Below are 8,093 nucleotides of genomic sequence, written 5' to 3' on the forward strand. Positions count from 1 at the left end.
TAGGAGACTAACTGAATAAGGTACTGTGATTAATTAAAAGCAAAACAAACAAACAAACAAACAAACAAACAAACAAAAAACCCAGCACATTAGAATGACAAATCAGTGGTATGCTCAGTATCCTCATCTGTGATTTGGATCTGCCTGTGTGGTAGACTGGGTGAGAAGAGGATGTGGTTAGGGGAGGGTTCCCCAAGGAGGTGCCTCAGGAAAATCATTCTAGGCATAAGGGAGTGAAAGTTCATGGAGTATAAATAAAACCTATTTCCCAGGAACACTGTGGAAGAAACAAATGACATGAAGCCATGCTTCTCCATCCTGACTGCAATTTAAGATCATCCATGAAGCTGCTTAAAAATACCATTTTTGATCTACTGAATCAGAATCTGCTGGCCTGCAGTCTAGGTATTGGTGATGTTAACAACACATATAAGTAATTCTGCGGCACAGCCAGGGTTGAGAACCACTAAGAAATGCACTTCGAAAGCATATTGTAAACAGTGAATCTCAATACAAATGCTAGATATTGTGATGATTGTGTAGTATCTATTTATTTTTGACTGTCCTAAATTGTTTACCAGGTAAGATTTTTACAAACTTTACTTATATTGGCGGTAACAGTGGAGCTGGAGACTATTACATCTTCTCCATGCTGTGCAGTGAGAACCACCAATAGTGTGGTAGAACTTATGACCCTTTCCAAGGCCATGCAGGAGCCTGAGGATGTCAGGCCTCACAGCTCCCTGTGCTTGTGGACTGGTTTGGTGATCCACTGGGTGTCAGGAGTTCTTCTGAGAGCTTTATGGAATGGATCAATGAGGATAACCTCAAAGGGTTTGTGCGTGGAATCTTTGCAACTGAGTAAGAATTCAAGACTCTCAGAGCCCCACAGCAGCATCCAGCTCACTCCTCTGCAACAGACTGAAGGCTTAGGGCAAACTAGCTGGTTAACACCATGATGAACAGGCTTGCCAACGGTAGCACCCTTAGGAACTGGGCCACCTTGTCGCTCACGAATCTAAATGTGGCATAACCTTCCTTGGCCTTGTATCCCAGTCTGTGTGCTTTATCAGGCCAGGTTGGGCAGGGGTTCCTGTGGAGTGTAGAGAGCTGGAGGTACTGGCAGCATCACAACCTGAGAAGAAAGCGCATTACACTGGACTGTTTCTTCCTCCTTAGCTCCTGGGGGTACGCGTAAGTGCCTGTCCTGCTTACCTTTGAGCAGATGGCTGCCACCACATGGAAAGGAAAGAGCCTTCCTCCCATGATCTTTTTTGGACCTACTACTGCTTAGTATCTAAATAGGTAAATACAATGATCTCAAGCCCTTTACACGTATAGTGTTTTGTTGTTGGTTTTGCTATTTTGTTTGTTTTGGTTTGTTTTTGGTATGAGGTTTTTTGTTTCGTTTTATTTTTATTTTTATTTATGTTTTTGCTAAGTATGTTCACACACTGGGGCCAGAAGTGGCAAGCAAGACCGTAAATGACAAGCACAAGAAATTGGACTCATAATGAAACTTTTTCCAAGTTGGGAAATGATTAGATGTGGTGCTTAAAATAGAGATTGTCTCTGCTCTTCTGTTTCTTATGGAATAACCCATGTTAGGACAGAGATCCTCATAGAACTAACCAGGTGTCCAGTGCACTCAGAAAGAACCAGATTTGTCTCTCCTTGACATCATTCACTTGCTGAATCTCACCTGCAAAGGTTCTCACCCAGGACACATTAACCTTGAACCTACCATAACTGTAAGCTTTTCCTACTAGATTGTGTGCTCCTTGAGGGCAGTGACAATATGTCTGCCATCCACTGTTTCTCTAGCACCTTGCATGGTGCTTGTGATATAGTAGGCACCAACAAAGATTTATCTAGAAAGGATAGTTGAATTTTTCCTTCCAGTGGGCGTAATGTCAATGCTATTTGGATCTCTGTTCACTGCCTTTGGGAAAAGGGTTGTTTCCCTATATTCTTAGTTGTTAGCTTATTTTAAAAGGATGTTTATGAGAGCTAGTGGCATGTTCCTGGTATGATTACTGGTATGATAACACATTTTCAGAGTAATGTGGACAAATAATTCAATTCTGTTGTGTACTTCCACACCAGGCAGCGGTAAGGTCTATGTTTGCCCTTCTGGGCTATCACCTTGAACTTCTGCCTTGAACATGAAGCTATTAAGACATTCTGTTTCTCTTCTGAAGTCCTTGGTGTTGCCCTTTCTTTCTTTGCTTATCTAGAGTTCAGCAAAGCAAACCATTCATTATATATTTTTAAGAAAAATTGCAAAGACTATGCAATATGTATAACATGTAATTCCTTATTAGTGTGACTGTTGCTCTCCTAAATGCCTAGTATGTCAGATAAAATGAATTTTCTCATTAACCTCATGCATGCCAACTTGTCAAATTATGATGAACCAAACAAGACTGTACCCAGAAATTGAGCTGCCATCATTACGTTTATATGGCTTTGCCAATTAGTCTATAAATAACACATTTTTAACACACTTCACAGTTTTGAAACTAAACCGCTTCTGAATGTTCTGAAATATAAGAATAGCAAAAAGACTATCCAAAGAAAGTAAAAGAAAATGATTTGCTCTTATTAGAGGAAATTAACATTATTTAGAGGAACAAGGGATCAGACAATCATATAGACATTCAACAAATATTTATTGGATGTCTGATCTGTGAATACAGTTTTCTTGGGTGTAGTAGGTGTGACTTAGTAAACAAGTTACTGGAATTTTTCCTTCAGTAGAAAATTATTATTTAAATAATAACATAACGTAAATATTTATTACACCTATATGGATTCAGGGTATTAGCAATGGAGTACCAAGATGAATAAGACAAATCACTATATTTATGGAACTCACACTTGATAGTGAAGTCAGATAAAAAATGATTAGAAAAGAAATTGGGAAGGTAATAGTAGTACATACATACGTATATACGTAGTAGTATACATACAGATATAGCAGCAGGATGATAGCAGTTAAGGAAAGAAAGATAGATACCAGAAAAGGGAGGATTTGTAAAGCAGGAAATTATTTGACATAATTGTAAAGTTCAGGACCTGTCTAAAGAATGAAAATGATTTGGGGGACTATGACCTGTGTTTGTTTGAATCATAGTTTTTGAGTTCTAACATATTCTTGGAGGAAACTCTGGGGTTTGCATGAGGGACTGGCAGGGAACATTGTCAATGCTCAGTGTCTCATCAGTTACAGAGAGTAACCCAGTTTTGTTTCCATCATGCACACTGCCTTTTGACAAAGACAAACAAAGGTGAAAGTTAACAGGACCCAACTTCTTTTGAAGGTGCTTTAGAGTAACTCATCCCTGCTGAAGATTTTCACCCTCCATGCCCAGTAACCATATAAACTACTTTTGCCAACCACTTTTTTCTTCTTAAAAAGAGTTCTGGTAAATACGATTTTCCCCATCAAGTTTTATTTCAAGTGATGTTTTAGTGCCCTGTGAGACCTTACTGTAACACCCATAACTACTGCTATGCCCTACTATCAAGTGAAATAAGACACAGAGGCACACTTCCCATCCCCACTCATAAATGGCACAGACAAGGTCTGTCTCCCCCTGCTAACGTGACCCCACAAGAACAGAAAGCACATCTCTCTTATTGACTGATTTGTGTCCAGTACTTAGCATGGCTCAATAAAGATGTGTGGAGTAAATCAAGAATAAGCTAACTTAATCCTCACAACCCTCAAGTTCTTTTTTGAGCTGGTGTAGTGAACAAATGTCATTTTTCCCCAGAGTAAAGTTGATACCCATTCAACTCAAATCTTATATTGATTTCATTTAAGAGTGTAGATTCTCATCACAAGAAAGAAATGAAAAGAGAAGCATGTAATTACGAGAGGAGAGAGACAGGCATCTCCTAATTAATTAAGAAATGATGCAATTCTGGTCCCTTTATTTTAATAGAAACATTATTTCCATTTTCATTCTGAATCAGGAGGTGTGGGAATGAGATGAAGATTGCAGGAGCATGAGAAGGGAAGAGTCACACGTAATTGGAGTCTGCAAGTGTAGATGGTACATCTCCGAAGCCTGGCAGTGGAGGGAAAATGGTGGGCACAGGACAGCTTCATTTCCTTGACAGAAACCAAACACGGTTCTTTGCAAAAATCTTGTGTTCACTTACTTTTTGAAGGGAAAATAATAACAACTAACAAATGCCATTACAGGGCATGCTTTGGCAAAAAAGTAATTTGTACTATAATTATATAATACAGACTCGGATTCTCCTATATTAAATGAGAATATAAATACTCCTTCTCATATGGAGTATCATGTATCATGCAAAGTGCTTAAGGTGCTGGTACCTACTAAGGCTTCGTGAATGTAAATGTTCGTCGTTGGTGTGTCTTTATAAGTAACTCTTCACCTCAGGCCTGGAAAGGAAACATTTATTAATCTCACTTCACAGGTGGAGGGAACATGGGCAGGAGAAATGAACTGAGTCCCCCCACTCCATCTCTTAACTAGAAAATGGAAGAGCCAGGACTCTAATTCAGGCTTTCAGTAAAAAAACACTCTTTCTTCTGAAGTAAATTTTGATAACTTATTTTTTTCAGTTGCAGAGGCTTTGTTTTGTTATTTTTTTTTAATTTGCTAATCTTGATAATGTATTTTTTTCTTGTCTTGTAGTACATAGTTTTAGAGTTTGTCAGTTTTAGACTTGAATTAAAAATGTGCTTATTTGATGGTCAAACAGGCATCCTCTCATCATATATTAATGGTAACGATTTCTGTTTGAGCATCTTCAGGTTCCTAAAACTAAAAAGCCACAGGTTTGAAAGTGAGATACAGAGAGATATGTTTATGCATCCACAAAGAGAGAGAGAGCTGAGGAAGGGGAGAGATGTACACTCATACAGATGCATGGGACAGCCCTGAAGTGGGGTTTCTTGACAACCCAGTATCTGGGAAGGGACTGAGCCAAGAGCAATTTGCAGTAATTACACTTGAAAGAAGTAACAGAGTCCTCTCCATCTGGACAATGAAAGGGCAAGGCGCAGACATGAGCAAAAGAACTAATACCATGCAGAAGGAATGCCTTGCACCTTCTGTTATTATTAAATGCTAGTGGTGCATCAGACATTGCCGTGCTAGCTAGCTACTTTTCGTGTGCTATCTTCACCCTTTAATAACGTGCTGTCGTCTCAGGATTAACATAGCTTTTAGAAGCACAGTCTGGGGGCGCCTGGGTGGCGCAGTCGGTTAAGCGTCCGACTTCAGCCAGGTCACGATCTCGCGGTCCGTGAGTTCGAGCCCCGCGTCAGGCTCTGGGCCGATGGCTCGGAGCCTGGAGCCTGTTTCCGATTCTGTGTCTCCCTCTCTCTCTGCCCCTCCCCTGTTCATGCTCTGTCTCTCTCTGTCCCAAAAATAAATAAAAAATGTTGAAAAAAAAAAAATTTTTTAAGAAGCACAGCCTGGAGATCTTTCATTTTTCCTGGGTATCCCACTTGTCCAGACAAGTACTGAGCTGGCTTTTTATGAAAACTGGAGTCTGCCTTTATCTGTAAGGTGTACTGAAAAGTGTAGGTGATTGGGAATGAACAACTTGTCTCAAATATAATTTATTTTGTTTGGAAAGACAGTGATATCAATAACTGGGAGATGTGCTTGAAGCCTTGAAACTGGAAAACTCTGACATGGACACTCACAAAGGTCACCTCCATGAGGGCAGGGAGCAGAGTAAGCAGGTAATTGCCCAGAACTTCCCAGATCAAATCTGTAAATCCGTGAAATGATTATCACTCCATCCTGAGATGTCCGTACCAGGTTTCTTAGATAGGCCCATAGGCCCCAGAACAGGAAAAGCCTTTCCTACTCTGACAGAGGTGAGCTGACTCTGCCTTCGGGTGTGATTTTCTGGGCTGCTGAGTACAGTCAGGAGTCACCAATGCTTGAGCAGCTGATCATAGGCGCTGACAAGAGGGCATGGGTGTATGTTCTAATTGTTGTTTACCGGATGCTGCATACCTGAAGGAGAGTTAGAGGGAGGCTTCAGCGATGCCACTTTTCATCTTCTCCAGTTTCACTGCCTCCTACTCAACTCCCTGGACTGGGTACCCACAGCAGGAAGACAGGCCCTTAGGGTTTGCCCAGAGCAACCTCATTGAAAAATGCCTCCAGCTTCCCCTACTGCAAGTGGAAGGTGGGGGAAAGTGCTCGCACCTGCACATGCCTCCAGGAGCACAGCTCCAGAAATACCCAGGCCTTTGTTAATTCTTCTCCAATAAATATCTGCCGCAGATGGGCTTACATTTCCGGAATGAAGTTTAAACTGCCCGGAAAACTTTAGATTGGTAATGAGTGGTAAGGAAAGCCTGCTGTTGAGTGGAATGGAATCCTGAAGCCACTGCCTCATTAATCTGAAGTCATCTTTTTTTTTTCTTCTAATTCTAAAATGACTCACAAAGCTCCATTAGGTTTCTTCTCCAAAAAATGCACTGAGGTTCCAAAGAGATGTATTAACACCTTCCACACAAGAAGTAATAACTCTTAGATCTTCAGACTTTTATATCAGAGATGATATCACTTGACCATAACCATGCATTTGTTTTAATCTAAGTGATGAAACAGATAAGAATTAGTCATTCCCTGATGGAAATCAAGTATGATTCATTATTTGGCAAATGTTTTTTAATTTGTTATTAATTGCTATTTACAGAGAATAAAATTATTTTTTCTCATATGTCATATTATAATATTGTCTATATGCTCAAGAATCCTTCTGAGATGGTAATTGTTAAAATATGTCCTTTTAAATAACTTTTCTTTGTTCTTCCAGTGCTCTAATTCTGATTGTACCAGTTATTAACTTGGAAACTTTGGACGGGTTAATTCACTTATTTAAATTTAAGTACCCTAAAATTTTTAAATGGGTTATTGCTTGAATGGAATGAGATAAATCTGTAAGCCCATACAAATTTCTTTTAACTCAACTGAGTTCAGTACACACTGAGCATACATTCACCACTCTGTATAACTTATTTTCTTTTTCTCAATCATCATATGAAGTAGCTATTATCCAGTCATACAGAGGAGGAAACTGGAGCTCAGTGAGTTAATAAACAATTTTCACAACCAGTGAGTGACAATAAGAATTTGAACCTCAGTCAGGGTGATTCCAGAGCCCCGGCCATCTCCCTAAGCATGAGTCATTGATTTTATAGTTTATTATTCATTTCAGTGCGGTCTTTCTTTAGTAAAATACTTCTCCTCTTATATATCTCCTATTTTACAAAGTCAATTTGCCATGGAACTAATATCATTCATTGAATGTCAAATAAGAACCTGCACTGGCAGAGAAAAGGATAGATGGTACTGAAGATCTGGGAGAGAAAATGAAAAAGATAGAACTAAAATATAAGATGATCAGTTTATCAGCCAGGGAAATTCACACCTAGAATATAAGTTTTGATTGGGAACATTTGCACAATACTGAAAAATACTCCTTTCTTGAATTTTCACTTCCTTTTTCATACCTTTAATAATTCCGTCCCCTCTTACCCAAATCCTTTCATTCTTGTACAGTTTTGCCTTAGCTTCAGCAAACTGACTTTTTCCCAAAGTTGTGTATTTTCAGCTCCCGACCAGCTAAACTTCATCAGCATCAGTCATTTCTATCCTCAGAATGTGGTTCTCTGGTAGAACCACTGGTAAAGAGTTTTTAAGATGAATCCCACAAGAAATGAGGTTCTATTGATCAAAAAAAAAATGATGAACATGAAAATAGCACTATGTTCCAAGTACTCTATTAGTTTCCAAGAATATGAAGTCAGGTTTAGAGACAGATTCCATTCTCCAAGATACAAACATTTAAACATATAGTAACAGTGACTGATGATAAGGGTAATAATAGAATTGCACCATAGAAACATGAGTGGAGAAAAAACTACCATAAGGAGGTCAAACAAGACTTATAGATGATGTGGCAATAGAAAAATTCTAGAATGGGGAGAAGTTTACCCCCTAGAAAAGCAGAACTTGGGCAGTGTAAACCAAGGAAGCACTGTGAGCAAAGACAGGGTGGTATGAACAAATGTCAATGTTTCC

General features: G+C 39.3%; 1 protein-coding gene and 1 pseudogene across 13 annotated transcripts in view; one reads left to right on the forward strand and one right to left on the reverse strand.

Moving 5' to 3' along the window:
* TENM4 (teneurin transmembrane protein 4) overlaps positions 1–8,093 on the forward strand; it is a 2,920,333-nt gene that overhangs the window by 795,867 nt on the left and 2,116,373 nt on the right. The gene's annotated exons all lie outside the window — the stretch shown is intronic.
* Positions 600–1,266, reverse strand: LOC131486562 (large ribosomal subunit protein eL15-like; annotated as a pseudogene).

Source organism: Neofelis nebulosa, chromosome 10 (assembly GCF_028018385.1).
Source record: "Neofelis nebulosa isolate mNeoNeb1 chromosome 10, mNeoNeb1.pri, whole genome shotgun sequence".
NCBI classification, from domain to species: domain Eukaryota; kingdom Metazoa; phylum Chordata; class Mammalia; order Carnivora; family Felidae; genus Neofelis; species Neofelis nebulosa.